This window comes from Ambystoma mexicanum, chromosome 4q, assembly GCF_040938575.1.
Source record: "Ambystoma mexicanum isolate Mex_15411 chromosome 4q, UKY_AmexF1_1, whole genome shotgun sequence".
In the NCBI taxonomy this organism is placed as follows: domain Eukaryota; kingdom Metazoa; phylum Chordata; class Amphibia; order Caudata; family Ambystomatidae; genus Ambystoma; species Ambystoma mexicanum.
The window spans coordinates 531,221,460-531,249,065 of record NC_090928.1 but is presented as its reverse complement, the minus strand read 5'-3'; the positions used below and the strand labels follow the sequence as shown (position 1 = coordinate 531,249,065).

Genomic DNA, 27,606 nt, shown 5'->3' with positions numbered 1-27,606 from the left:
GCAATACCACACCTTAATGTATTCACTGTAAAAGAAAAAGTATGCATCATCTTACTATAAAATAAAGTGGAGAAAACACAAATAAGACTTTTTTCCACACAGGTTTAATCGGCTATTTCCTGATATTCTTCAATGCGTTCTGATATTGACTGGTAATTGTGTTTGATACTTTCTTAGACTATTTCTGCCTCTGGCTGATGTGTATTTTCTTTCCAAACTCCACCAGAGCCTATGATTACACAGCATCCTATCTGTGGAAAGCGGCTGTGCAGGGATAGGGAAGAAAACTATAGGTATCCAAAGGAGCCCGGCTAGCTCAGTCGGTAGAGCATGAGACTCTTAATCTCAGGGTCGTGTGTTCGAGCCCCACGTTGGGCGAAAACAACTAAAATTTTAGTGCTTTTTGACCAAAAAAATAGAAATTGAAAGTCTCTTTACAATATTTGCAATATTTTCATTGTTAACATGCAATATATGAATGCATGTCTGGATGATGTGTAATGGGGCAATACCATACCTTAATGTATTCACTGGAAAAGAAAAAGTATGTGTCATCTTACTATAAAATAAAGTGGAGAAAACACAAATAAGACTTTTTTCCACACAGGTTTAATCGGCTATTTCCTGATATTCTTCAATGCGTTCTGATATTGACTGGTAATTGTGTTTGATACTTTCTTAGACTATTTCTGCCTCTGGCTGATGTGTATTTTCTTTCCAAACTCCACCAGAGCCTATGATTACACAGCATCCTATCTGTGGAAAGCGGCTGTGCAGGGATAGGGAAGAAAACTATAGGTATCCAAAGGAGCCCGGCTAGCTCAGTCGGTAGAGCATGAGACTCTTAATCTCAGGGTCGTGGGTTCGAGCCCCACGTTGGGCGAAAACAACTAAAATTTTAGTGCTTTTTGACCAAAAAAATACATCCTATCTGTGGAAAACGGCAGCGCAGGGATAGGGAAGAAAACTATAGGCATCCAAAGGAGCCCGGCTAGCTCAGTCGGTAGAGCAAGAGACTATTAATCTCAGGGTCGTGGGTTCGAGCCCCACGTTGGGCGAAAACAACTAAAATTTTAGTGCTTTTTGACCAAAAAAATAGAAATTGAAAGTCTCTTTACAATATTTGCAATATTTTCATTGTTAACATGCAATATATGAATGCATGTCTGGATGATGTGTAATGGGGCAATACCATACCTTAATGTATTCACTGTAAAAGAAAAAGTATGTGTCATCTTACTATAAAATAAAGTGGAGAAAACACAAATAAGACTTTTTTCCACACAGGTTTAATCGGCTATTTCCTGATATTCTTCAATGCGTTCTGATATTGACTGGTAATTGTGTTTGATACTTTCTTAGACCATTTCTGCCTCTGGCTGATGTGTATTTTCTTTCCAAACTCCACCAGAGCCTATGATTACACAGCATCCTATCTGTGGAAAGCGGCTGTGCAGGGATAGGGAAGAAAACTATAGGTATCCAAAGGAGCCCGGCTAGCTCAGTCGGTAGAGCATGAGACTCTTAATCTCAGGGTCGTGGGTTCGAGCCCCACGTTGGGCGAAAACAACTAAAATTTTAGTGCTTTTTGACCAAAAAAATAGAAATTGATAGTCTCTTTACAATATTTGCAATATTTTCATTGTTAACATGCAATATATGAATGCATGTCTGGATGATGTGTAATGGGGCAATACCACACCTTAATGTATTCACTGTAAAAGAAAAAGTATGTATCATCTTACTATAAAATAAAGTGGAGAAAACACAAATAAGACTTTTTTCCACACAGGTTTAATCGGCTATTTCCTGATATTCTTCAATGCGTTCTGATATTGACTGGTAATTGTGTTTGATACTTTCTTAGACTATTTCTGCCTCTGGCTGATGTGTATTTTCTTTCCAAACTCCACCAGAGCCTATGATTACACAGCATCCTATCTGTGGAAACCGGCAGTGCAGGGATAGGGAAGAAAACTATCAGCATCCAAAGGAGCCCGGCTAGCTCAGTCGGTAGAGCATGAGACTCTTAATCTCAGGGTCGTGGGTTCGAGCCCCACGTTGGGCGAAAACAACTAAAATTTTAGTGCTTTTTGACCAAAAAAATAGAAATTGAAAGTCTCTTTACAATATTTGCAATATTTTCATTGTTAACATGCAATATATGAATGCATGTCTGGATGATGTGTAATGGGGCAATACCACACCTTAATGTATTCACTGTAAAAGAAAAAGTATGTATCATCTTACTATAAAATAAAGTGGAGAAAACACAAATAAGACTTTTTTCCACACAGGTTTAATCGGCTATTTCCTGATATTCTTCAATGCGTTCTGATATTGACTGGTAATTGTGTTTGATACTTTCTTAGACTATTTCTGCCTCTGGCTGATGTGTATTTTCTTTCCAAACTCCACCAGAGCCTATGATTACACAGCATCCTATCTGTGGAAAGCGGCTGTGCAGGGATAGGGAAGAAAACTATATGCATCCAAAGGAGCCCGGCTAGCTCAGTCGGTAGAGCATGAGACTCTTAATCTCAGGGTCGTGGGTTCGAGCCCCACGTTGGGCGAAAACAACTAAAATTTTAGTGCTTTTTGACCAAAAAAATAGAAATTGAAAGTCTCTTTACAATATTTGCAATATTTTGATTGTTAACATGCAATATATGAATGCATGTCTGGATGATGTGTAATGAGGCAATACCACACCTTAATGTATTCACTGTAAAAGAAAAAGTATGTATCATCTTACTATAAAATAAAGTGGAGAAAACACAAATAAGACTTTTTCCACACAGGTTTAATCGGCTATTTCCTGATATTCTTCAATGCGTTCTGATATTGACTGGTAATTGTGTTTGATACTTTCTTAGACTATTTCTGCCTCTGGCTGATGTGTATTTTCTTTCCAAACTCCACCAGAGCCTATGATTACACAGCATCCTATCTGTGGAAAGCGGCTGTGCAGGGATAGGGAAGAAAACTATAGGCATCCAAAGGAGCCCGGCTAGCTCAGTCGGTAGAGCATGAGACTCTTAATCTCAGGGTCGTGGGTTCGAGCCCCACGTTGGGCGAAAACAACTAAAAATTTAGTGCTTTTTGACCAAAAAAATAGAAATTGAAAGTCTCTTTACAATATTTGCAATATTTTCATTGTTAACATGCAATATATGAATGCATGTCTGGATGATGTGTAATGGGGCAATACCATACCTTAATGTATTCACTGTAAAAGAAAAAGTATGTATCATCTTACTATAAAATAAAGTGGAGAAAACACAAATAAGACTTTTTTCCACACAGGTTTAATCGGCTATTTCCTGATATTCTTCAATGCGTTCTGATATTGACTGGTAATTGTGTTTGATACTTTCTTAGACTATTTCTGCCTCTGGCTGATGTGTATTTTCTTTCCAAACTCCACCAGAGCCTATGATTACACAGCATCCTATCTGTGGAAAGCGGCAGTGTAGGGATAGGGAAGAAAACTATAGGCATCCAAAGGAGCCTGGCTAGTTCAGTTGGTAGAGCATGAGACTCTTAATCTCAGGGTCGTGGGTTCGAGCCCCACCTTGGGCAAAAACAACTAAAATTTTAGTGCTTTTTGACCAAAAAAATAGAAATTGAAAGTCTCTTTACAATATTTGCAATATTTTCATTGTTAACATGCAATGTATGAATGCATGTCTGGATGATGTGTAATGGGGCAATACCATACCTTAATGTATTCACTGTAAAAGAAAAAGTATGTATCATCTTACTATAAAATAAAGTGGAGAAAACACAAATAAGACTTTTTTCCACACAGGTTTAATCGGCTATTTCCTTATATTCTTCAATGCGTTCTGATATTGACTGGTAATTGTGTTTGATACTTTCTTAGACTATTTCTGCCTCTGGCTGATGTGTATTTTCTTTCCAAACTCCACCAGAGCCTATGATTACACAGCATCCTATCTGTGGAAAGCGGCAGTGCAGGGATAGGGAAGAAAACTATAGGCATCCAAAGGAGCCCGGCTAGCTCAGTCGGTAGAGCATGAGACTCTTAATTTCAGGGTCGTGGGTTCGAGCCCCAAGTTGGGCGAAAACAACTAAAATTTTAGTGCTTTTTGACCAAAAAAATAGAAATTGAAAGTCTCTTTACAATATTTGCAATATTTTCATTGTTAACATGCAATATATGAATGCATGTCTGGATGATGTGTAATGGGGCAATACCACACCTTAATGTATTCACTGTAAAAGAAAAAGTATGTATCATCTTACTATAAAATAAAGTGGAGAAAACACAAATAAGACTTTTTTCCACACAGGTTTAATCGGCTATTTCCTGATATTCTTCAATGCGTTCTGATATTGACTGGTAATTGTGTTTGATACTTTCTTAGACTATTTCTGCCTCTGGCTGATGTGTATTTTCTTTCCAAACTCCACCAGAGCCTATGATTACACAGCATCCTATCTGTGGAAAGCGGCTGTGCAGGGATAGGGAAGAAAACTATAGGTATCCAAAGGAGCCCGGCTAGCTCAGTCGGTAGAGCATGAGACTCTTAATCTCAGGGTCGTGGGTTCGAGTCCCACGTTGGGCGAAAACAACTAAAATTTTAGTGCTTTTTGACCAAAAAAATACATCCTATCTGTGGAAAACGGCAGTGCAGGGATAGGGAAGAAAACTAGAGGCATCCAAAGGAGCCCAGCTAGCTCAGTCGGTAGAGCAAGAGACTATTAATCTCAGGGTAGTGGGTTCGAGCCCCAGGTTGGGCAAAAACAACTAAAATTTTAGTGCTTTTTGACCAAAAAAATAGAAATTGAAAGTCTCTTTACAATATTTGCAATATTTTCATTGTTAACATGCAATGTATGAATGCATGTCTGGATGATGTGTAATGGGGCAATACCATACCTTAATGTATTCACTGTAAAAGAAAAAGTATGTATCATCTTATTATAAAATAAAGTGGAGAAAACACAAATAAGACTTTTTTTCACACAGGTTCAGTCAGCTATTTCCTGATATTCTTCAAAGCGTTCTGATATTGACTGGTAATTGTGTTTGATACTTTCTTAGACTATTTCTGCCTCTGGCTGATGTGTATTTTCTTTCCAAACTCCACCAGAGCCTATGATTGCACAGCATCCTATCTGTGGAAACCGGCAGTGCAGGGATAGGGAAGAAAACTATAGGCATCCAAAGGAGCCTGGCTAGCTCAGTCGGTAGAGCATGAGACTCTTAATCTCAGGGTCGTGTGTTCGAGCCCCACGTTGGGCGAAAACAACTAAAATTTTAGTGCTTTTTGACCAAAAAAATAGAAATTGAAAGTCTCTTTACAATATTTGCAATATTTTCATTGTTAACATGCAATATATGAATGCATGTCTGGATGATGTGTAATGGGGCAATACCATACCTTAATGTATTCACTGGAAAAGAAAAAGTATGTGTCATCTTACTATAAAATAAAGTGGAGAAAACACAAATAAGACTTTTTTCCACACAGGTTTAATCGGCTATTTCCTGATATTCTTCAATGCGTTCTGATATTGACTGGTAATTGTGTTTGATACTTTCTTAGACTATTTCTGCCTCTGGCTGATGTGTATTTTCTTTCCAAACTCCACCAGAGCCTATGATTACACAGCATCCTATCTGTGGAAAGCGGCTGTGCAGGGATAGGGAAGAAAACTATAGGTATCCAAAGGAGCCCGGCTAGCTCAGTCGGTAGAGCATGAGACTCTTAATCTCAGGGTCGTGGGTTCGAGCCCCACGTTGGGCGAAAACAACTAAAATTTTAGTGCTTTTTGACCAAAAAAATACATCCTATCTGTGGAAAACGGCAGCGCAGGGATAGGGAAGAAAACTATAGGCATCCAAAGGAGCCCGGCTAGCTCAGTCGGTAGAGCATGAGACTCTTAATCTCAGGGTCGTGGGTTCGAGCCCCACGTTGGGCGAAAACAACTAAAATTTTAGTGCTTTTTGACCAAAAAAATACATCCTATCTGTGGAAAACGGCAGCGCAGGGATAGGGAAGAAAACTATAGGCATCCAAAGGAGCCCGGCTAGCTCAGTCGGTAGAGCAAGAGACTATTAATCTCAGGGTCGTGGGTTCGAGCCCCACGTTGGGCGAAAACAACTAAAAATTTAGTGCTTTTTGACCAAAAAAATAGAAATTGAAAGTCTCTTTACAATATTTGCAATATTTTGATTGTTAACATGCAATATATGAATGCATGTCTGGATGATGTGTAATGAGGCAATACCACACCTTAATGTATTCACTGTAAAAGAAAAAGTATGTATCATCTTACTATAAAATAAAGTGGAGAAAACACAAATAAGACTTTTTCCACACAGGTTTAATCGGCTATTTCCTGATATTCTTCAATGCGTTCTGATATTGACTGGTAATTGTGTTTGATACTTTCTTAGACTATTTCTGCCTCTGGCTGATGTGTATTTTCTTTCCAAACTCCACCAGAGCCTATGATTACACAGCATCCTATCTGTGGAAAGCGGCTGTGCAGGGATAGGGAAGAAAACTATAGGCATCCAAAGGAGCCCGGCTAGCTCAGTCGGTAGAGCATGAGACTCTTAATCTCAGGGTCGTGGGTTCGAGCCCCACGTTGGGCGAAAACAACTAAAAATTTAGTGCTTTTTGACCAAAAAAATAGAAATTGAAAGTCTCTTTACAATATTTGCAATATTTTCATTGTTAACATGCAATATATGAATGCATGTCTGGATGATGTGTAATGGGGCAATACCATACCTTAATGTATTCACTGTAAAAGAAAAAGTATGTATCATCTTACTATAAAATAAAGTGGAGAAAACACAAATAAGACTTTTTTCCACACAGGTTTAATCGGCTATTTCCTGATATTCTTCAATGCGTTCTGATATTGACTGGTAATTGTGTTTGATACTTTCTTAGACTATTTCTGCCTCTGGCTGATGTGTATTTTCTTTCCAAACTCCACCAGAGCCTATGATTACACAGCATCCTATCTGTGGAAAGCGGCAGTGTAGGGATAGGGAAGAAAACTATAGGCATCCAAAGGAGCCTGGCTAGTTCAGTTGGTAGAGCATGAGACTCTTAATCTCAGGGTCGTGGGTTCGAGCCCCACCTTGGGCAAAAACAACTAAAATTTTAGTGCTTTTTGACCAAAAAAATAGAAATTGAAAGTCTCTTTACAATATTTGCAATATTTTCATTGTTAACATGCAATGTATGAATGCATGTCTGGATGATGTGTAATGGGGCAATACCATACCTTAATGTATTCACTGTAAAAGAAAAAGTATGTATCATCTTACTATAAAATAAAGTGGAGAAAACACAAATAAGACTTTTTTCCACACAGGTTTAATCGGCTATTTCCTTATATTCTTCAATGCGTTCTGATATTGACTGGTAATTGTGTTTGATACTTTCTTAGACTATTTCTGCCTCTGGCTGATGTGTATTTTCTTTCCAAACTCCACCAGAGCCTATGATTACACAGCATCCTATCTGTGGAAAGCGGCAGTGCAGGGATAGGGAAGAAAACTATAGGCATCCAAAGGAGCCCGGCTAGCTCAGTCGGTAGAGCATGAGACTCTTAATTTCAGGGTCGTGGGTTCGAGCCCCAAGTTGGGCGAAAACAACTAAAATTTTAGTGCTTTTTGACCAAAAAAATAGAAATTGAAAGTCTCTTTACAATATTTGCAATATTTTCATTGTTAACATGCAATATATGAATGCATGTCTGGATGATGTGTAATGGGGCAATACCACACCTTAATGTATTCACTGTAAAAGAAAAAGTATGTATCATCTTACTATAAAATAAAGTGGAGAAAACACAAATAAGACTTTTTTCCACACAGGTTTAATCGGCTATTTCCTGATATTCTTCAATGCGTTCTGATATTGACTGGTAATTGTGTTTGATACTTTCTTAGACTATTTCTGCCTCTGGCTGATGTGTATTTTCTTTCCAAACTCCACCAGAGCCTATGATTACACAGCATCCTATCTGTGGAAAGCGGCTGTGCAGGGATAGGGAAGAAAACTATAGGTATCCAAAGGAGCCCGGCTAGCTCAGTCGGTAGAGCATGAGACTCTTAATCTCAGGGTCGTGGGTTCGAGTCCCACGTTGGGCGAAAACAACTAAAATTTTAGTGCTTTTTGACCAAAAAAATACATCCTATCTGTGGAAAACGGCAGTGCAGGGATAGGGAAGAAAACTAGAGGCATCCAAAGGAGCCCAGCTAGCTCAGTCGGTAGAGCAAGAGACTATTAATCTCAGGGTAGTGGGTTCGAGCCCCAGGTTGGGCAAAAACAACTAAAATTTTAGTGCTTTTTGACCAAAAAAATAGAAATTGAAAGTCTCTTTACAATATTTGCAATATTTTCATTGTTAACATGCAATGTATGAATGCATGTCTGGATGATGTGTAATGGGGCAATACCATACCTTAATGTATTCACTGTAAAAGAAAAAGTATGTATCATCTTATTATAAAATAAAGTGGAGAAAACACAAATAAGACTTTTTTTCACACAGGTTCAGTCAGCTATTTCCTGATATTCTTCAAAGCGTTCTGATATTGACTGGTAATTGTGTTTGATACTTTCTTAGACTATTTCTGCCTCTGGCTGATGTGTATTTTCTTTCCAAACTCCACCAGAGCCTATGATTGCACAGCATCCTATCTGTGGAAACCGGCAGTGCAGGGATAGGGAAGAAAACTATAGGCATCCAAAGGAGCCTGGCTAGCTCAGTCGGTAGAGCATGAGACTCTTAATCTCAGGGTCGTGTGTTCGAGCCCCACGTTGGGCGAAAACAACTAAAATTTTAGTGCTTTTTGACCAAAAAAATAGAAATTGAAAGTCTCTTTACAATATTTGCAATATTTTCATTGTTAACATGCAATATATGAATGCATGTCTGGATGATGTGTAATGGGGCAATACCATACCTTAATGTATTCACTGGAAAAGAAAAAGTATGTGTCATCTTACTATAAAATAAAGTGGAGAAAACACAAATAAGACTTTTTTCCACACAGGTTTAATCGGCTATTTCCTGATATTCTTCAATGCGTTCTGATATTGACTGGTAATTGTGTTTGATACTTTCTTAGACTATTTCTGCCTCTGGCTGATGTGTATTTTCTTTCCAAACTCCACCAGAGCCTATGATTACACAGCATCCTATCTGTGGAAAGCGGCTGTGCAGGGATAGGGAAGAAAACTATAGGTATCCAAAGGAGCCCGGCTAGCTCAGTCGGTAGAGCATGAGACTCTTAATCTCAGGGTCGTGGGTTCGAGCCCCACGTTGGGCGAAAACAACTAAAATTTTAGTGCTTTTTGACCAAAAAAATACATCCTATCTGTGGAAAACGGCAGCGCAGGGATAGGGAAGAAAACTATAGGCATCCAAAGGAGCCCGGCTAGCTCAGTCGGTAGAGCAAGAGACTATTAATCTCAGGGTCGTGGGTTCGAGCCCCACGTTGGGCGAAAACAACTAAAATTTTAGTGCTTTTTGACCAAAAAAATAGAAATTGAAAGTCTCTTTACAATATTTGCAATATTTTCATTGTTAACATGCAATATATGAATGCATGTCTGGATGATGTGTAATGGGGCAATACCATACCTTAATGTATTCACTGTAAAAGAAAAAGTATGTATCATCTTACTATAAAATAAAGTGGAGAAAACACAAATAAGACTTTTTTCCACACAGGTTTAATCGGCTATTTCCTGATATTCTTCAATGCGTTCTGATATTGACTGGTAATTGTGTTTGATACTTTCTTAGACTATTTCTGCCTCTGGCTGATGTGTATTTTCTTTCCAAACTCCACCAGAGCCTATGATTACACAGCATCCTATCTGTGGAAAGCGGCAGTGTAGGGATAGGGAAGAAAACTATAGGCATCCAAAGGAGCCTGGCTAGTTCAGTTGGTAGAGCATGAGACTCTTAATCTCAGGGTCGTGGGTTCGAGCCCCACCTTGGGCAAAAACAACTAAAATTTTAGTGCTTTTTGACCAAAAAAATAGAAATTGAAAGTCTCTTTACAATATTTGCAATATTTTCATTGTTAACATGCAATGTATGAATGCATGTCTGGATGATGTGTAATGGGGCAATACCATACCTTAATGTATTCACTGTAAAAGAAAAAGTATGTATCATCTTACTATAAAATAAAGTGGAGAAAACACAAATAAGACTTTTTTCCACACAGGTTTAATCGGCTATTTCCTTATATTCTTCAATGCGTTCTGATATTGACTGGTAATTGTGTTTGATACTTTCTTAGACTATTTCTGCCTCTGGCTGATGTGTATTTTCTTTCCAAACTCCACCAGAGCCTATGATTACACAGCATCCTATCTGTGGAAAGCGGCAGTGTAGGGATAGGGAAGAAAACTATAGGCATCCAAAGGAGCCTGGCTAGTTCAGTTGGTAGAGCATGAGACTCTTAATCTCAGGGTCGTGGGTTCGAGCCCCACGTTGGGCGAAAACAACTAAAATTTTAGTGCTTTTTGACCAAAAAAATAGAAATTGAAAGTCTCTTTACAATATTTGCAATATTTTCATTGTTAACATGCAATGTATGAATGCATGTCTGGATGATGTGTAATGGGGCAATACCATACCTTAATGTATTCACTGTAAAAGAAAAAGTATGCATCATCTTACTATAAAATAAAGTGGAGAAAACACAAATAAGACTTTTTTCCACACAGGTTTAATCGGCTATTTCCTGATATTCTTCAATGCGTTCTGATATTGACTGGTAATTGTGTTTGATACTTTCTTAGACTATTTCTGCCTCTGGCTGATGTGTATTTTCTTTCCAAACTCCACCAGAGCCTATGATTACACAGCATCCTATCTGTGGAAAGCGGCAGTGCAGGGATAGGGAAGAAAACTATAGGCATCCAAAGGAGACCGGCTAGCTCAGTCGGTAGAGCTTGAGTCTCTTAATCTCAGGGTCGTGGGTTCGAGCCCCACGTTGGGCGAAAACAACTAAAATTGTAGTGCTTTTTGACCAAAAAAATACATCCTATCTGTGGAAAACGGCAGTGCAGGGATAGGGAAGAAAACTATAGGCATCCAAAGGAGCCCGGCTAGCTCAGTCGGTAGAGCATGAGACTCTTAATTTCAGGGTCGTGGGTTCGACCCCCACGTTGGGCGAAAACAACTAAAATTTTAGTGCTTTTTGACCAAAAAAATAGAAATTGAAAGTCTCTTTACAATATTTGCAATATTTTCATTGTTAACATGCAATATATGAATGCATGTCTGGATGATGTGTAATGGGGCAATACCATACCTTAATGTATTCACTGTAAAAGAAAAAGTATGTATCATCTTATTATAAAATAAAGTGGAGAAAACACAAATAAGACTTTTTTTCACACAGGTTCAGTCAGCTATTTCCTTATATTCTTCAAAGCGTTCTCATATTGACTGGTAATTGTGTTTGATACTTTCTTAGACTATTTCTGCCTCTGGCTGATGTGTATTTTCTTTCCAAACTCCACCAGAGCCTATGATTACACAGCATCCTATCTGTGGAAAGCGGCAGTGCAGGGATAGGGAAGAAAACTATAGGCATCCAAAGGAGCCCGGCTAGCTCAGTCGGTAGAGCATGAGACTCTTAATCTCAGGGTCGTGGGTTCGACCCCCACGTTGGGCGAAAACAACTAAAATTTTAGTGCTTTTTGACCAAAAAAATAGAAATTGAAAGTCTCTTTACAATATGTGCAATATTTTCATTGTTAACATGCAATATATGAATGCATGTCTTGATGATGTGTAATGGGGCAATACCATACCTTAATGTATTCACTGTAAAAGAAAAAGTATGTATCATCTTATTATAAAATAAAGTGGAGAAAACACAAATAAGACTTTTTTTCACACAGGTTCAGTCAGCTATTTCCTTATATTCTTCAAAGCGTTCTCATATTGACTGGTAATTGTGTTTGATACTTTCTTAGACTATTTCTGCCTCTGGCTGATGTGTATTTTCTTTCCAAACTCCACCAGAGCCTATGATTACACAGCATCCTATCTGTGGAAAGCGGCAGTGCAGGGATAGGGAAGAAAACTATAGGCATCCAAAGGAGCCCGGCTAGCTCAGTCGGTAGAGCATGAGACTCTTAATCTCAGGGTCGTGGGTTCGACCCCCACGTTGGGCGAAAACAACTAAAATTTTAGTGCTTTTTGACCAAAAAAATAGAAATTGAAAGTCTCTTTACAATATTTGCAATATTTTCATTGTTAACATGCAATGTATGAATGCATGTCTGGATGATGTGTAATGGGGCAATACCATACCTTAATGTATTCACTGTAAAAGAAAAAGTATGCATCATCTTACTATAAAATAAAGTGGAGAAAACACAAATAAGACTTTTTTCCACACAGGTTTAATCGGCTATTTCCTGATATTCTTCAATGCGTTCTGATATTGACTGGTAATTGTGTTTGATACTTTCTTAGACTATTTCTGCCTCTGGCTGATGTGTATTTTCTTTCCAAACTCCACCAGAGCCTATGATTACACAGCATCCTATCTGTGGAAAGCGGCAGTGCAGGGATAGGGAAGAAAACTATAGGCATCCAAAGGAGCCCGGCTAGCTCAGTCGGTAGAGCTTGAGTCTCTTAATCTCAGGGTCGTGGGTTCGAGCCCCACGTTGGGCGAAAACAACTAAAATTGTAGTGCTTTTTGACCAAAAAAATACATCCTATCTGTGGAAAACGGCAGTGCAGGGATAGGGAAGAAAACTATAGGCATCCAAAGGAGCCCGGCTAGCTCAGTCGGTAGAGCATGAGACTCTTAATTTCAGGGTCGTGGGTTCGACCCCCACGTTGGGCGAAAACAACTAAAATTTTAGTGCTTTTTGACCAAAAAAATAGAAATTGAAAGTCTCTTTACAATATTTGCAATATTTTCATTGTTAACATGCAATATATGAATGCATGTCTGGATGATGTGTAATGGGGCAATACCATACCTTAATGTATTCACTGTAAAAGAAAAAGTATGTATCATCTTATTATAAAATAAAGTGGAGAAAACACAAATAAGACTTTTTTTCACACAGGTTCAGTCAGCTATTTCCTTATATTCTTCAAAGCGTTCTCATATTGACTGGTAATTGTGTTTGATACTTTCTTAGACTATTTCTGCCTCTGGCTGATGTGTATTTTCTTTCCAAACTCCACCAGAGCCTATGATTACACAGCATCCTATCTGTGGAAAGCGGCAGTGCAGGGATAGGGAAGAAAACTATAGGCATCCAAAGGAGCCCGGCTAGCTCAGTCGGTAGAGCATGAGACTCTTAATCTCAGGGTCGTGGGTTCGACCCCCACGTTGGGCGAAAACAACTAAAATTTTAGTGCTTTTTGACCAAAAAAATAGAAATTGAAAGTCTCTTTACAATATGTGCAATATTTTCATTGTTAACATGCAATATATGAATGCATGTCTTGATGATGTGTAATGGGGCAATACCATACCTTAATGTATTCACTGTAAAAGAAAAAGTATGCATCATCTTACTATAAAATAAAGTGGAGAAAACACAAATAAGACTTTTTTCCACACAGGTTTAATCGGCTATTTCCTGATATTCTTCAATGCGTTCTGATATTGACTGGTAATTGTGTTTGATACTTTCTTAGACTATTTCTGCCTCTGGCTGATGTGTATTTTCTTTCCAAACTCCACCAGAGCCTATGATTACACAGCATCCTATCTGTGGAAAGCGGCAGTGCAGGGATAGGGAAGAAAACTATAGGCATCCAAAGGAGCCCGGCTAGCTCAGTCGGTAGAGCATGAGACTCTTAATCTCAGGGTCGTGGGTTTGAGCCACACGTTGGGCGAAAACAACTAAAATTTTAGTGCTTTTTGACCAAAAAAATAGAAATTGAAAGTCTCTTTACAATATTTGCAATATTTTCATTGTTAACATGCAATGTATGAATGCATGTCTGGATGATGTGTAATGGGGCAATACCATACCTTAATGTATTCACTGTAAAAGAAAAAGTATGTATCATCTTATTATAAAATAAAGTGGAGAAAACACAAATAAGACTTTTTTTCACACAGGTTCAGTCAGCTATTTCCTGATATTCTTCAAAGCGTTCTGATATTGACTGGTAATTGTGTTTGATACTTTCTTAGACTATTTCTGCCTCGGGCTGATGTGTATTTTCTTTCCAAACTCCACCCGAGCCTATGATTGCACAGCATCCTATCTGTGGAAACCGGCAGTGCAGGGATAGGGAAGAAAACTAGAGGCATCCAAAGGAGCCTGGCTAGCTCAGTCGGTAGAGCATGAGACTCTTAATCTCAGGGTCGTGGGTTCGAGCCCCACGTTGGGTGAAAACAACTAAAATTTTAGTGCTTTTTGACCAAAAAAATAGAAATTGAAAGTCTCTTTACAATATTTGCAATATTTTGATTGTTAACATGCAATATATGAATGCATGTCTGGATGATGTGTAATGGGGCAATACCACACCTTAATGTATTCACTGTAAAAGAAAAAGTATGCATCATCTTACTATAAAATAAAGTGGAGAAAACACAAATAAGACTTTTTTCCACACAGGTTTAATCGGCTATTTCCTGATATTCTTCAATGCGTTCTGATATTGACTGGTAATTGTGTTTGATACTTTCTTAGACTATTTCTGCCTCTGGCTGATGTGTATTTTCTTTCCAAACTCCACCAGAGCCTATGATTACACAGCATCCTATCTGTGGAAAGCGGCTGTGCAGGGATAGGGAAGAAAACTATAGGTATCCAAAGGAGCCCGGCTAGCTCAGTCGGTTGAGCATGAGACTCTTAATCTCAGGGTCGTGGGTTCAAGCCCCACGTTGGGCGAAAACAACTAAAATTTTAGTGCTTTTTGACCAAAAAAATACATCCTATCTGTGGAAAACGGCAGTGCAGGGATAGGGAAGAAAACTATAGGCATCCAAAGGAGCCCGGCTAGCTCAGTCGGTAGAGCAAGAGACTATTAATCTCAGGGTCCTGGGTTCGAGCCCCAGGTTGGGCGAAAACAACTAAAATTTTAGTGCTTTTTGACCAAAAAAATAGAAATTGAAAGTCTCTTTACAATATTTGCAATATTTTCATTGTTAACATGCAATATATGAATGCATGTCTGGATAATGTGTAATGGGGCAATACCATACCTTAATGTATTCACTGTAAAAGAAAAAGTATGTGTCATCTTACTATAAAATAAAGTGGAGAAAACACAAATAAGACTTTTTTCCACACAGGTTTAATCGGCTATTTCCTGATATTCTTCAATGCGTTCTGATATTGACTGGTAATTGTGTTTGATACTTTCTTAGACTATTTCTGCCTCTGGCTGATGTGTATTTTCTTTCCAAACTCCACCAGAGCCTATGATTACACAGCATCCTATCTGTGGAAACCGGCAGTGCAGGGATAGGGAAGAAAACTATCAGCATCCAAAGGAGCCCGGCTAGCTCAGTCGGTAGAGCATGAGACTCTTAATTTCAGGGTCGTGGGTTCGAGCCCCAAGTTGGGCGAAAACAACTAAAATTTTAGTGCTTTTTGACCAAAAAAATAGAAATTGAAAGTCTCTTTACAATATTTGCAATATTTTCATTGTTAACATGCAATATATGAATGCATGTCTGGATGATGTGTAATGGGGCAATACCACACCTTAATGTATTCACTGTAAAAGAAAAAGTATGTATCATCTTACTATAAAATAAAGTGGAGAAAACACAAATAAGACTTTTTTCCACACAGGTTTAATCGGCTATTTCCTGATATTCTTCAATGCGTTCTGATATTGACTGGTAATTGTGTTTGATACTTTCTTAGACTATTTCTGCCTCTGGCTGATGTGTATTTTCTTTCCAAACTCCACCAGAGCCTATGATTACACAGCATCCTATCTGTGGAAAGCGGCTGTGCAGGGATAGGGAAGAAAACTATAGGTATCCAAAGGAGCCCGGCTAGCTCAGTCGGTAGAGCATGAGACTCTTAATCTCAGGGTCGTGGGTTCGAGTCCCACGTTGGGCGAAAACAACTAAAATTTTAGTGCTTTTTGACCAAAAAAATACATCCTATCTGTGGAAAACGGCAGTGCAGGGATAGGGAAGAAAACTAGAGGCATCCAAAGGAGCCCAGCTAGCTCAGTCGGTAGAGCAAGAGACTATTAATCTCAGGGTAGTGGGTTCGAGCCCCAGGTTGGGCAAAAACAACTAAAATTTTAGTGCTTTTTGACCAAAAAAATAGAAATTGAAAGTCTCTTTACAATATTTGCAATATTTTCATTGTTAACATGCAATGTATGAATGCATGTCTGGATGATGTGTAATGGGGCAATACCATACCTTAATGTATTCACTGTAAAAGAAAAAGTATGTATCATCTTATTATAAAATAAAGTGGAGAAAACACAAATAAGACTTTTTTTCACACAGGTTCAGTCAGCTATTTCCTGATATTCTTCAAAGCGTTCTGATATTGACTGGTAATTGTGTTTGATACTTTCTTAGACTATTTCTGCCTCTGGCTGATGTGTATTTTCTTTCCAAACTCCACCAGAGCCTATGATTGCACAGCATCCTATCTGTGGAAACCGGCAGTGCAGGGATAGGGAAGAAAACTATAGGCATCCAAAGGAGCCTGGCTAGCTCAGTCGGTAGAGCATGAGACTCTTAATCTCAGGGTCGTGTGTTCGAGCCCCACGTTGGGCGAAAACAACTAAAATTTTAGTGCTTTTTGACCAAAAAAATAGAAATTGAAAGTCTCTTTACAATATTTGCAATATTTTCATTGTTAACATGCAATATATGAATGCATGTCTGGATGATGTGTAATGGGGCAATACCATACCTTAATGTATTCACTGGAAAAGAAAAAGTATGTGTCATCTTACTATAAAATAAAGTGGAGAAAACACAAATAAGACTTTTTTCCACACAGGTTTAATCGGCTATTTCCTGATATTCTTCAATGCGTTCTGATATTGACTGGTAATTGTGTTTGATACTTTCTTAGACTATTTCTGCCTCTGGCTGATGTGTATTTTCTTTCCAAACTCCACCAGAGCCTATGATTACACAGCATCCTATCTGTGGAAAGCGGCTGTGCAGGGATAGGGAAGAAAACTATAGGTATCCAAAGGAGCCCGGCTAGCTCAGTCGGTAGAGCATGAGACTCTTAATCTCAGGGTCGTGGGTTCGAGCCCCACGTTGGGCGAAAACAACTAAAATTTTAGTGCTTTTTGACCAAAAAAATACATCCTATCTGTGGAAAACGGCAGCGCAGGGATAGGGAAGAAAACTATAGGCATCCAAAGGAGCCCGGCTAGCTCAGTCGGTAGAGCAAGAGACTATTAATCTCAGGGTCGTGGGTTCGAGCCCCACGTTGGGCGAAAACAACTAAAATTTTAGTGCTTTTTGACCAAAAAAATAGAAATTGAAAGTCTCTTTACAATATTTGCAATATTTTCATTGTTAACATGCAATATATGAATGCATGTCTGGATGATGTGTAATGGGGCAATACCATACCTTAATGTATTCACTGTAAAAGAAAAAGTATGTATCATCTTACTATAAAATAAAGTGGAGAAAACACAAATAAGACTTTTTTCCACACAGGTTTAATCGGCTATTTCCTGATATTCTTCAATGCGTTCTGATATTGACTGGTAATTGTGTTTGATACTTTCTTAGACTATTTCTGCCTCTGGCTGATGTGTATTTTCTTTCCAAACTCCACCAGAGCCTATGATTACACAGCATCCTATCTGTGGAAAGCGGCTGTGCAGGGATAGGGAAGAAAACTATAGGTATCCAAAGGAGCCCGGCTAGCTCAGTCGGTTGAGCATGAGACTCTTAATCTCAGGGTCGTGGGTTCAAGCCCCACGTTGGGCGAAAACAACTAAAATTTTAGTGCTTTTTGACCAAAAAAATACATCCTATCTGTGGAAAACGGCAGTGCAGGGATAGGGAAGAAAACTATAGGCATCCAAAGGAGCCCGGCTAGCTCAGTCGGTAGAGCAAGAGACTATTAATCTCAGGGTCCTGGGTTCGAGCCCCAGGTTGGGCGAAAACAACTAAAATTTTAGTGCTTTTTGACCAAAAAAATAGAAATTGAAAGTCTCTTTACAATATTTGCAATATTTTCATTGTTAACATGCAATATATGAATGCATGTCTGGATAATGTGTAATGGGGCAATACCATACCTTAATGTATTCACTGTAAAAGAAAAAGTATGTGTCATCTTACTATAAAATAAAGTGGAGAAAACACAAATAAGACTTTTTTCCACACAGGTTTAATCGGCTATTTCCTGATATTCTTCAATGCGTTCTGATATTGACTGGTAATTGTGTTTGATACTTTCTTAGACTATTTCTGCCTCTGGCTGATGTGTATTTTCTTTCCAAACTCCACCAGAGCCTATGATTACACAGCATCCTATCTGTGGAAACCGGCAGTGCAGGGATAGGGAAGAAAACTATCAGCATCCAAAGGAGCCCGGCTAGCTCAGTCGGTAGAGCATGAGACTCTTAATTTCAGGGTCGTGGGTTCGAGCCCCAAGTTGGGCGAAAACAACTAAAATTTTAGTGCTTTTTGACCAAAAAAATAGAAATTGAAAGTCTCTTTACAATATTTGCAATATTTTCATTGTTAACATGCAATATATGAATGCATGTCTGGATGATGTGTAATGGGGCAATACCACACCTTAATGTATTCACTGTAAAAGAAAAAGTATGTATCATCTTACTATAAAATAAAGTGGAGAAAACACAAATAAGACTTTTTTCCACACAGGTTTAATCGGCTATTTCCTGATATTCTTCAATGCGTTCTGATATTGACTGGTAATTGTGTTTGATACTTTCTTAGACTATTTCTGCCTCTGGCTGATGTGTATTTTCTTTCCAAACTCCACCAGAGCCTATGATTACACAGCATCCTATCTGTGGAAAGCGGCTGTGCAGGGATAGGGAAGAAAACTATAGGTATCCAAAGGAGCCCGGCTAGCTCAGTCGGTAGAGCATGAGACTCTTAATCTCAGGGTCGTGGGTTCGAGTCCCACGTTGGGCGAAAACAACTAAAATTTTAGTGCTTTTTGACCAAAAAAATACATCCTATCTGTGGAAAACGGCAGTGCAGGGATAGGGAAGAAAACTAGAGGCATCCAAAGGAGCCCAGCTAGCTCAGTCGGTAGAGCAAGAGACTATTAATCTCAGGGTAGTGGGTTCGAGCCCCAGGTTGGGCAAAAACAACTAAAATTTTAGTGCTTTTTGACCAAAAAAATAGAAATTGAAAGTCTCTTTACAATATTTGCAATATTTTCATTGTTAACATGCAATGTATGAATGCATGTCTGGATGATGTGTAATGGGGCAATACCATACCTTAATGTATTCACTGTAAAAGAAAAAGTATGTATCATCTTATTATAAAATAAAGTGGAGAAAACACAAATAAGACTTTTTTTCACACAGGTTCAGTCAGCTATTTCCTGATATTCTTCAAAGCGTTCTGATATTGACTGGTAATTGTGTTTGATACTTTCTTAGACTATTTCTGCCTCTGGCTGATGTGTATTTTCTTTCCAAACTCCACCAGAGCCTATGATTGCACAGCATCCTATCTGTGGAAACCGGCAGTGCAGGGATAGGGAAGAAAACTATAGGCATCCAAAGGAGCCTGGCTAGCTCAGTCGGTAGAGCATGAGACTCTTAATCTCAGGGTCGTGTGTTCGAGCCCCACGTTGGGCGAAAACAACTAAAATTTTAGTGCTTTTTGACCAAAAAAATAGAAATTGAAAGTCTCTTTACAATATTTGCAATATTTTCATTGTTAACATGCAATATATGAATGCATGTCTGGATGATGTGTAATGGGGCAATACCATACCTTAATGTATTCACTGGAAAAGAAAAAGTATGTGTCATCTTACTATAAAATAAAGTGGAGAAAACACAAATAAGACTTTTTTCCACACAGGTTTAATCGGCTATTTCCTGATATTCTTCAATGCGTTCTGATATTGACTGGTAATTGTGTTTGATACTTTCTTAGACTATTTCTGCCTCTGGCTGATGTGTATTTTCTTTCCAAACTCCACCAGAGCCTATGATTACACAGCATCCTATCTGTGGAAAGCGGCTGTGCAGGGATAGGGAAGAAAACTATAGGTATCCAAAGGAGCCCGGCTAGCTCAGTCGGTAGAGCATGAGACTCTTAATCTCAGGGTCGTGGGTTCGAGCCCCACGTTGGGCGAAAACAACTAAAATTTTAGTGCTTTTTGACCAAAAAAATACATCCTATCTGTGGAAAACGGCAGCGCAGGGATAGGGAAGAAAACTATAGGCATCCAAAGGAGCCCGGCTAGCTCAGTCGGTAGAGCAAGAGACTATTAATCTCAGGGTCGTGGGTTCGAGCCCCACGTTGGGCGAAAACAACTAAAATTTTAGTGCTTTTTGACCAAAAAAATAGAAATTGAAAGTCTCTTTACAATATTTGCAATATTTTCATTGTTAACATGCAATATATGAATGCATGTCTGGATGATGTGTAATGGGGCAATACCATACCTTAATGTATTCACTGTAAAAGAAAAAGTATGTGTCATCTTACTATAAAATAAAGTGGAGAAAACACAAATAAGACTTTTTTCCACACAGGTTTAATCGGCTATTTCCTGATATTCTTCAATGCGTTCTGATATTGACTGGTAATTGTGTTTGATACTTTCTTAGACTATTTCTGCCTCTGGCTGATGTGTATTTTCTTTCCAAACTCCACCAGAGCCTATGATTACACAGCATCCTATCTGTGGAAAGCGGCTGTGCAGGGATAGGGAAGAAAACTATAGGTATCCAAAGGAGCCCGGCTAGCTCAGTCGGTAGAGCATGAGACTCTTAATCTCAGGGTCGTGGGTTCGAGCCCCACGTTGGGCGAAAACAACTAAAATTTTAGTGCTTTTTGACCAAAAAAATAGAAATTGATAGTCTCTTTACAATATTTGCAATATTTTCATTGTTAACATGCAATATATGAATGCATGTCTGGATGATGTGTAATGGGGCAATACCACACCTTAATGTATTCACTGTAAAAGAAAAAGTATGTATCATCTTACTATAAAATAAAGTGGAGAAAACACAAATAAGACTTTTTTCCACACAGGTTTAATCGGCTATTTCCTGATATTCTTCAATGCGTTCTGATATTGACTGGTAATTGTGTTTGATACTTTCTTAGACTATTTCTGCCTCTGGCTGATGTGTATTTTCTTTCCAAACTCCACCAGAGCCTATGATTACACAGCATCCTATCTGTGGAAAGCGGCTGTGCAGGGATAGGGAAGAAAACTATAGGTACCCAAAGGAGCCGGCTAGCTCAGTCGGTAGAGCATGAGACTCTTAATCTCAGGGTCGTGGGTTCGAGTCCCACGTTGGGCGAAAACAACTAAAATTTTAGGGCTTTTTGACCAAAAAAATACATCCTATCTGTGGAAAACGGCAGTGCAGGGATAGGGAAGAAAACTATAGGCATCCAAAGGAGCCCAGCTAGCTCAGTCGGTAGAGCAAGAGACTATTAATCTCAGGGTAGTGGGTTCGATCCCCAGGTTGGGCGAAAACAACTAAAATTTTAGTGCTTTTTGACCAAAAAAATAGAAATTGAAAGTCTCTTTACAATATTTGCAATATTTTCATTGTTAACATGCAATGTATGAATGCATGTCTGGATGATGTGTAATGGGGCAATACCATACCTTAATGTATTCACTGTAAAAGAAAAAGTATGTATCATCTTATTATAAAATAAAGTGGAGAAAACACAAATAAGACTTTTTTTCACACAGGTTCAGTCAGCTATTTCCTGATATTCTTCAAAGCGTTCTGATATTGACTGGTAATTGTGTTTGATACTTTCTTAGACTATTTCTGCCTCTGGCTGATGTGTATTTTCTTTCCAAACTCCACCAGAGCCTATGATTGCACAGCATCCTATCTGTGGAAACCGGCAGTGCAGGGATAGGGAAGAAAACTATAGGCATCCAAAGGAGCCTGGCTAGCTCAGTCGGTAGAGCATGAGACTCTTAATCTCAGGGTCGTGTGTTCGAGCCCCACGTTGGGCGAAAACAACTAAAATTTTAGTGCTTTTTGACCAAAAAAATAGAAATTGAAAGTCTCTTTACAATATTTGCAATATTTTCATTGTTAACATGCAATATATGAATGCATGTCTGGATGATGTGTAATGGGGCAATACCATACCTTAATGTATTCACTGGAAAAGAAAAAGTATGTGTCATCTTACTATAAAATAAAGTGGAGAAAACACAAATAAGACTTTTTTCCACACAGGTTTAATCGGCTATTTCCTGATATTCTTCAATGCGTTCTGATATTGACTGGTAATTGTGTTTGATACTTTCTTAGACTATTTCTGCCTCTGGCTGATGTGTATTTTCTTTCCAAACTCCACCAGAGCCTATGATTACACAGCATCCTATCTGTGGAAAGCGGCTGTGCAGGGATAGGGAAGAAAACTATAGGTATCCAAAGGAGCCCGGCTAGCTCAGTCGGTAGAGCATGAGACTCTTAATCTCAGGGTCGTGGGTTCGAGCCCCACGTTGGGTGAAAACAACTAAAATTTTAGTGCTTTTTGACCAAAAAAATACATCCTATCTGTGGAAAACGGCAGCGCAGGGATAGGGAAGAAAACTATAGGCATCCAAAGGAGCCCGGCTAGCTCAGTCGGTAGAGCAAGAGACTATTAATCTCAGGGTCGTGGGTTCGAGCCCCACGTTGGGCGAAAACAACTAAAATTTTAGTGCTTTTTGACCAAAAAAATAGAAATTGAAAGTCTCTTTACAATATTTGCAATATTTTCATTGTTAACATGCAATATATGAATGCATGTCTGGATGATGTGTAATGGGGCAATACCATACCTTAATGTATTCACTGTAAAAGAAAAAGTATGTGTCATCTTACTATAAAATAAAGTGGAGAAAACACAAATAAGACTTTTTTCCACACAGGTTTAATCGGCTATTTCCTGATATTCTTCAATGCGTTCTGATATTGACTGGTAATTGTGTTTGATACTTTCTTAGACTATTTCTGCCTCTGGCTGATGTGTATTTTCTTTCCAAACTCCACCAGAGCCTATGATTACACAGCATCCTATCTGTGGAAAGCGGCTGTGCAGGGATAGGGAAGAAAACTATAGGTATCCAAAGGAGCCCGGCTAGCTCAGTCGGTAGAGCATGAGACTCTTAATCTCAGGGTCGTGGGTTCGAGCCCCACGTTGGGCGAAAACAACTAAAATTTTAGTGCTTTTTGACCAAAAAAATAGAAATTGATAGTCTCTTTACAATATTTGCAATATTTTCATTGTTAACATGCAATATATGAATGCATGTCTGGATGATGTGTAATGGGGCAATACCACACCTTAATGTATTCACTGTAAAAGAAAAAGTATGTATCATCTTACTATAAAATAAAGTGGAGAAAACACAAATAAGACTTTTTTCCACACAGGTTTAATCGGCTATTTCCTGATATTCTTCAATGCGTTCTGATATTGACTGGTAATTGTGTTTGATACTTTCTTAGACTATTTCTGCCTCTGGCTGATGTGTATTTTCTTTCCAAACTCCACCAGAGCCTATGATTACACAGCATCCTATCTGTGGAAACCGGCAGTGCAGGGATAGGGAAGAAAACTCTCAGCATCCAAAGGAGCCCGGCTAGCTCAGTCGGTAGAGCATGAGACTCTTAATCTCAGGGTCGTGGGTTCGAGCCCCACGTTGGGCGAAAACAACTAAAATTGTAGTGCTTTTTGACCAAAAAAATACATCCTATCTGTGGAAACCGGCAGTGCAGGGATAGGGAAGAAAACTAGAGGCATCCAAAGGAGCCTGGCTAGCTCAGTCGGTAGAGCATGAGACTCTTAATCTCAGGGTCGTGGGTTCGAGCCCCACGTTGGGCGAAAACAACTAAAATTTTAGTGCTTTTTGACCAAAAAAATAGAAATTGAAAGTCTCTTTACAATATTTGCAATATTTTCATTGTTAACATGCAATATATGAATGCATGTCTGGATGATGTGTAATGGGGCAATACCACACCTTAATGTATTCACTGTAAAAGAAAAAGTATGTATCATCTTACTATAAAATAAAGTGGAGAAAACACAAATAAGACTTTTTTCCACACAGGTTTAATCGGCTATTTCCTGATATTCTTCAATGCGTTCTGATATTGACTGGTAATTGTGTTTGATACTTTCTTAGACTATTTCTGCCTCTGGCTGATGTGTATTTTCTTTCCAAACTCCACCAGAGCCTATGATTACACAGCATCCTATCTGTGGAAAACGGCAGTGCAGGGATAGGGAAGAAAACTATAGGCCTCCAAAGGAGCACGGCTAGCTCAGTCGGTAGAGCATGAGACTCTTAATCTCAGGGTCGTGGGTTCGAGCCCCACGTTGGGCGAAAACAACTAAAATTTTAGTGCTTTTTGACCAAAAAAATAGAAATTGAAAGTCTCTTTACAATATTTGCAATATTTTGATTGTTAACATGCAATATATGAATGCATGTCTGGATGATGTGTAATGAGGCAATACCACACCTTAATGTATTCACTGTAAAAGAAAAAGTATGTATCATCTTACTATAAAATAAAGTGGAGAAAACACAAATAAGACTTTTTCCACACAGGTTTAATCGGCTATTTCCTGATATTCTTCAATGCGTTCTGATATTGACTGGTAATTGTGTTTGATACTTTCTTAGACTATTTCTGCCTCTGGCTGATGTGTATTTTCTTTCCAAACTCCACCAGAGCCTATGATTACACAGCATCCTATCTGTGGAAAGCGGCTGTGCAGGGATAGGGAAGAAAACTATAGGCATCCAAAGGAGCCCGGCTAGCTCAGTCGGTAGAGCATGAGACTCTTAATCTCAGGGTCGTGGGTTCGAGCCCCACGTTGGGCGAAAACAACTAAAATTGTAGTGCTTTTTGACCAAAAAAATACATCCTATCTGTGGAAACCGGCAGTGCAGGGATAGGGAAGAAAACTAGAGGCATCCAAAGGAGCCTGGCTAGCTCAGTCGGTAGAGCATGAGACTCTTAATCTCAGGGTCGTGGGTTCGAGCCCCACGTTGGGCGAAAACAACTAAAATTTTAGTGCTTTTTGACCAAAAAAATAGAAATTGAAAGTCTCTTTACAATATTTGCAATATTTTGATTGTTAACATGCAATATATGAATGCATGTCTGGATGATGTGTAATGGGGCAATACCACACCTTAATGTATTCACTGTAAAAGAAAAAGTATGCATCATCTTACTATAAAATAAAGTGGAGAAAACACAAATAAGACTTTTTTCCACACAGGTTTAATCGGCTATTTCCTGATATTCTTCAATGCGTTCTGATATTGACTGGTAATTGTGTTTGATACTTTCTTAGACTATTTCTGCCTCTGGCTGATGTGTATTTTCTTTCCAAACTCCACCAGAGCCTATGATTACACAGCATCCTATCTGTGGAAAGCGGCTGTGCAGGGATAGGGAAGAAAACTATAGGCATCCAAAGGAGCCCGACTAGCTCAGACGGTAGAGCAAGAGACTATTAATCTCAGGGTCGTGGGTTCGAGCCCCACGTTGGGCGAAAACAACTAAAATTTTAGTGCTTTTTGACCAAAAAAATAGAAATTGAAAGTCTCTTTACAATATTTGCAATATTTTCATTGTTAACATGCAATGTATGAATGCATGTCTGGATGATGTGTAATGGGGCAATACCATACCTTAATGTATTCACTGTAAAAGAAAAAGTATGTATCATCTTATTATAAAATAAAGTGGAGAAAACACAAATAAGACTTTTTTTCACACAGGTTCAGTCAGCTATTTCCTGATATTCTTCAAAGCGTTCTGATATTGACTGGTAATTGTGTTTGATACTTTCTTAGACTATTTCTGCCTCTGGCTGATGTGTATTTTCTTTCCAAACTCCACCAGAGCCTATGATTGCACAGCATCCTATCTGTGGAAACCGGCAGTGCAGGGATAGGGAAGAAAACTATAGGCATCCAAAGGAGCCTGGCTAGCTCAGTCGGTAGAGCATGAGACTCTTAATCTCAGGGTCGTGTGTTCGAGCCCCACGTTTGGCGAAAACAACTAAAATTTTAGTGCTTTTTGACCAAAAAAATAGAAATTGAAAGTCTCTTTACAATATTTGCAATATTTTCATTGTTAACATGCAATATATGAATGCATGTCTGGATGATGTGTAATGGGGCAATACCATACCTTAATGTATTCACTGTAAAAGAAAAAGTATGTGTCATCTTACTATAAAATAAAGTGGAGAAAACACAAATAAGACTTTTTTTCCACACAGGTTTAATCGGCTATTTCCTGATATTCTTCAATGCGTTCTGATATTGACTGGTAATTGTGTTTGATACTTTCTTAGACTATTTCTGCCTCTGGCTGATGTGTATTTTCTTTCCAAACTCCACCAGAGCCTATGATTGCACAGCATCCTATCTGTGGAAACCGGCAGTGCAGGGATAGGGAAGAAAACTATATGCATCCAAAGGAGCCCAGCTAGCTCAGTCGGTAGAGCATGAGACTCTTAATCTCAGGGTCGTGTGTTCGAGCCCCACGTTGGGCGAAAACAACTAAAATTTTAGTGCTTTTTGACCAAAAAAATAGAAATTGAAAGTCTCTTTACAATATTTGCAATATTTTCATTGTTAACATGCAATATATGAATGCATGTCTGGATGATGTGTAATGGGGCAATACCATACCTTAATGTATTCACTGTAAAAGAAAAAGTATGTGTCATCTTACTATAAAATAAAGTGGAGAAAACACAAATAAGACTTTTTTCCACACAGGTTTAATCGGTTATTTCCTGATATTCTTCAATGCGTTCTGATATTGACTGGTAATTGTGTTTGATACTTTCTTAGACTATTTCTGCCTCTGGCTGATGTGTATTTTCTTTCCAAACTCCACCAGAGCCTATGATTACACAGCATCCTATCTGTGGAAAACGGCAGTGCAGGGATAGGGAAGAAAACTATATGCATCCAAAGGAGCCCGGCTAGCTCAGTCGGTAGAGCATGAGACTCTTAATCTCAGGGTCGTGGGTTCGAGCCCCACGTTGGGCGAAAACAACTAAAATTTTAGAGCTTTTTGACCAAAAAAATAGAAATTGAAAGTCTCTTTACAATATTTGCAATATTTTCATTGTTAACATGCAATATATGAATGCATGTCTGGATGATGTGTAATGGGGCAATACCACACCTTAATGTATTCACTGTAAAAGAAAAAGTATGTATCATCTTACTATAAAATAAAGTGGAGAAAACACAAATAAGACTTTTTTCCACACAGGTTTAATCGGCTATTTCCTGATATTCTTCAATGCGTTCTGATATTGACTGGTAATTGTGTTTGATACTTTCTTAGACTATTTCTGCCTCTGGCTGATGTGTATTTTCTTTCCAAACT

The 27,606-nt window shown here is 38.6% G+C and overlaps 18 non-coding genes across 18 annotated transcripts; all 18 read left to right on the top strand.

Moving 5' to 3' along the window:
* Nucleotides 1–985: 985 nt before the first annotated feature.
* TRNAN-AUU (transfer RNA asparagine (anticodon AUU)) lies at nt 986–1,058 on the top strand. Its single transcript has one exon. It is a non-coding gene; the product is annotated as a tRNA-Asn (tRNA).
* Nucleotides 1,059–4,519: 3,461 nt separating this feature from the next.
* Nucleotides 4,520–4,592, top strand: TRNAK-CUU (transfer RNA lysine (anticodon CUU)). The gene has a single exon. It is a non-coding gene; the product is annotated as a tRNA-Lys (tRNA).
* A 102-nt stretch (nt 4,593–4,694) lies between these two features.
* On the top strand, nt 4,695–4,767 carry TRNAN-AUU (transfer RNA asparagine (anticodon AUU)). The gene has a single exon. It is a non-coding gene; the product is annotated as a tRNA-Asn (tRNA).
* Nucleotides 4,768–6,054: 1,287 nt separating this feature from the next.
* Nucleotides 6,055–6,127, top strand: TRNAN-AUU (transfer RNA asparagine (anticodon AUU)). The gene has a single exon. It is a non-coding gene; the product is annotated as a tRNA-Asn (tRNA).
* A 1,946-nt stretch (nt 6,128–8,073) lies between these two features.
* Nucleotides 8,074–8,146, top strand: TRNAK-CUU (transfer RNA lysine (anticodon CUU)). The gene has a single exon. It is a non-coding gene; the product is annotated as a tRNA-Lys (tRNA).
* A 102-nt stretch (nt 8,147–8,248) lies between these two features.
* On the top strand, nt 8,249–8,321 carry TRNAN-AUU (transfer RNA asparagine (anticodon AUU)). Its single transcript has one exon. It is a non-coding gene; the product is annotated as a tRNA-Asn (tRNA).
* A 1,112-nt stretch (nt 8,322–9,433) lies between these two features.
* TRNAN-AUU (transfer RNA asparagine (anticodon AUU)) lies at nt 9,434–9,506 on the top strand. The gene has a single exon. It is a non-coding gene; the product is annotated as a tRNA-Asn (tRNA).
* Nucleotides 9,507–15,008: 5,502 nt separating this feature from the next.
* On the top strand, nt 15,009–15,081 carry TRNAN-AUU (transfer RNA asparagine (anticodon AUU)). Its single transcript has one exon. It is a non-coding gene; the product is annotated as a tRNA-Asn (tRNA).
* A 937-nt stretch (nt 15,082–16,018) lies between these two features.
* Nucleotides 16,019–16,091, top strand: TRNAK-CUU (transfer RNA lysine (anticodon CUU)). Its single transcript has one exon. It is a non-coding gene; the product is annotated as a tRNA-Lys (tRNA).
* Nucleotides 16,092–16,193: 102 nt separating this feature from the next.
* TRNAN-AUU (transfer RNA asparagine (anticodon AUU)) lies at nt 16,194–16,266 on the top strand. The gene has a single exon. It is a non-coding gene; the product is annotated as a tRNA-Asn (tRNA).
* A 1,112-nt stretch (nt 16,267–17,378) lies between these two features.
* Nucleotides 17,379–17,451, top strand: TRNAN-AUU (transfer RNA asparagine (anticodon AUU)). The gene has a single exon. It is a non-coding gene; the product is annotated as a tRNA-Asn (tRNA).
* A 607-nt stretch (nt 17,452–18,058) lies between these two features.
* On the top strand, nt 18,059–18,131 carry TRNAN-AUU (transfer RNA asparagine (anticodon AUU)). Its single transcript has one exon. It is a non-coding gene; the product is annotated as a tRNA-Asn (tRNA).
* Nucleotides 18,132–19,068: 937 nt separating this feature from the next.
* On the top strand, nt 19,069–19,141 carry TRNAK-CUU (transfer RNA lysine (anticodon CUU)). The gene has a single exon. It is a non-coding gene; the product is annotated as a tRNA-Lys (tRNA).
* Nucleotides 19,142–19,243: 102 nt separating this feature from the next.
* Nucleotides 19,244–19,316, top strand: TRNAN-AUU (transfer RNA asparagine (anticodon AUU)). The gene has a single exon. It is a non-coding gene; the product is annotated as a tRNA-Asn (tRNA).
* A 1,112-nt stretch (nt 19,317–20,428) lies between these two features.
* TRNAN-AUU (transfer RNA asparagine (anticodon AUU)) lies at nt 20,429–20,501 on the top strand. The gene has a single exon. It is a non-coding gene; the product is annotated as a tRNA-Asn (tRNA).
* A 1,111-nt stretch (nt 20,502–21,612) lies between these two features.
* Nucleotides 21,613–21,685, top strand: TRNAN-AUU (transfer RNA asparagine (anticodon AUU)). Its single transcript has one exon. It is a non-coding gene; the product is annotated as a tRNA-Asn (tRNA).
* A 1,112-nt stretch (nt 21,686–22,797) lies between these two features.
* Nucleotides 22,798–22,870, top strand: TRNAN-AUU (transfer RNA asparagine (anticodon AUU)). The gene has a single exon. It is a non-coding gene; the product is annotated as a tRNA-Asn (tRNA).
* A 2,801-nt stretch (nt 22,871–25,671) lies between these two features.
* Nucleotides 25,672–25,744, top strand: TRNAN-AUU (transfer RNA asparagine (anticodon AUU)). Its single transcript has one exon. It is a non-coding gene; the product is annotated as a tRNA-Asn (tRNA).
* Nucleotides 25,745–27,606: the final 1,862 nt, after the last annotated feature.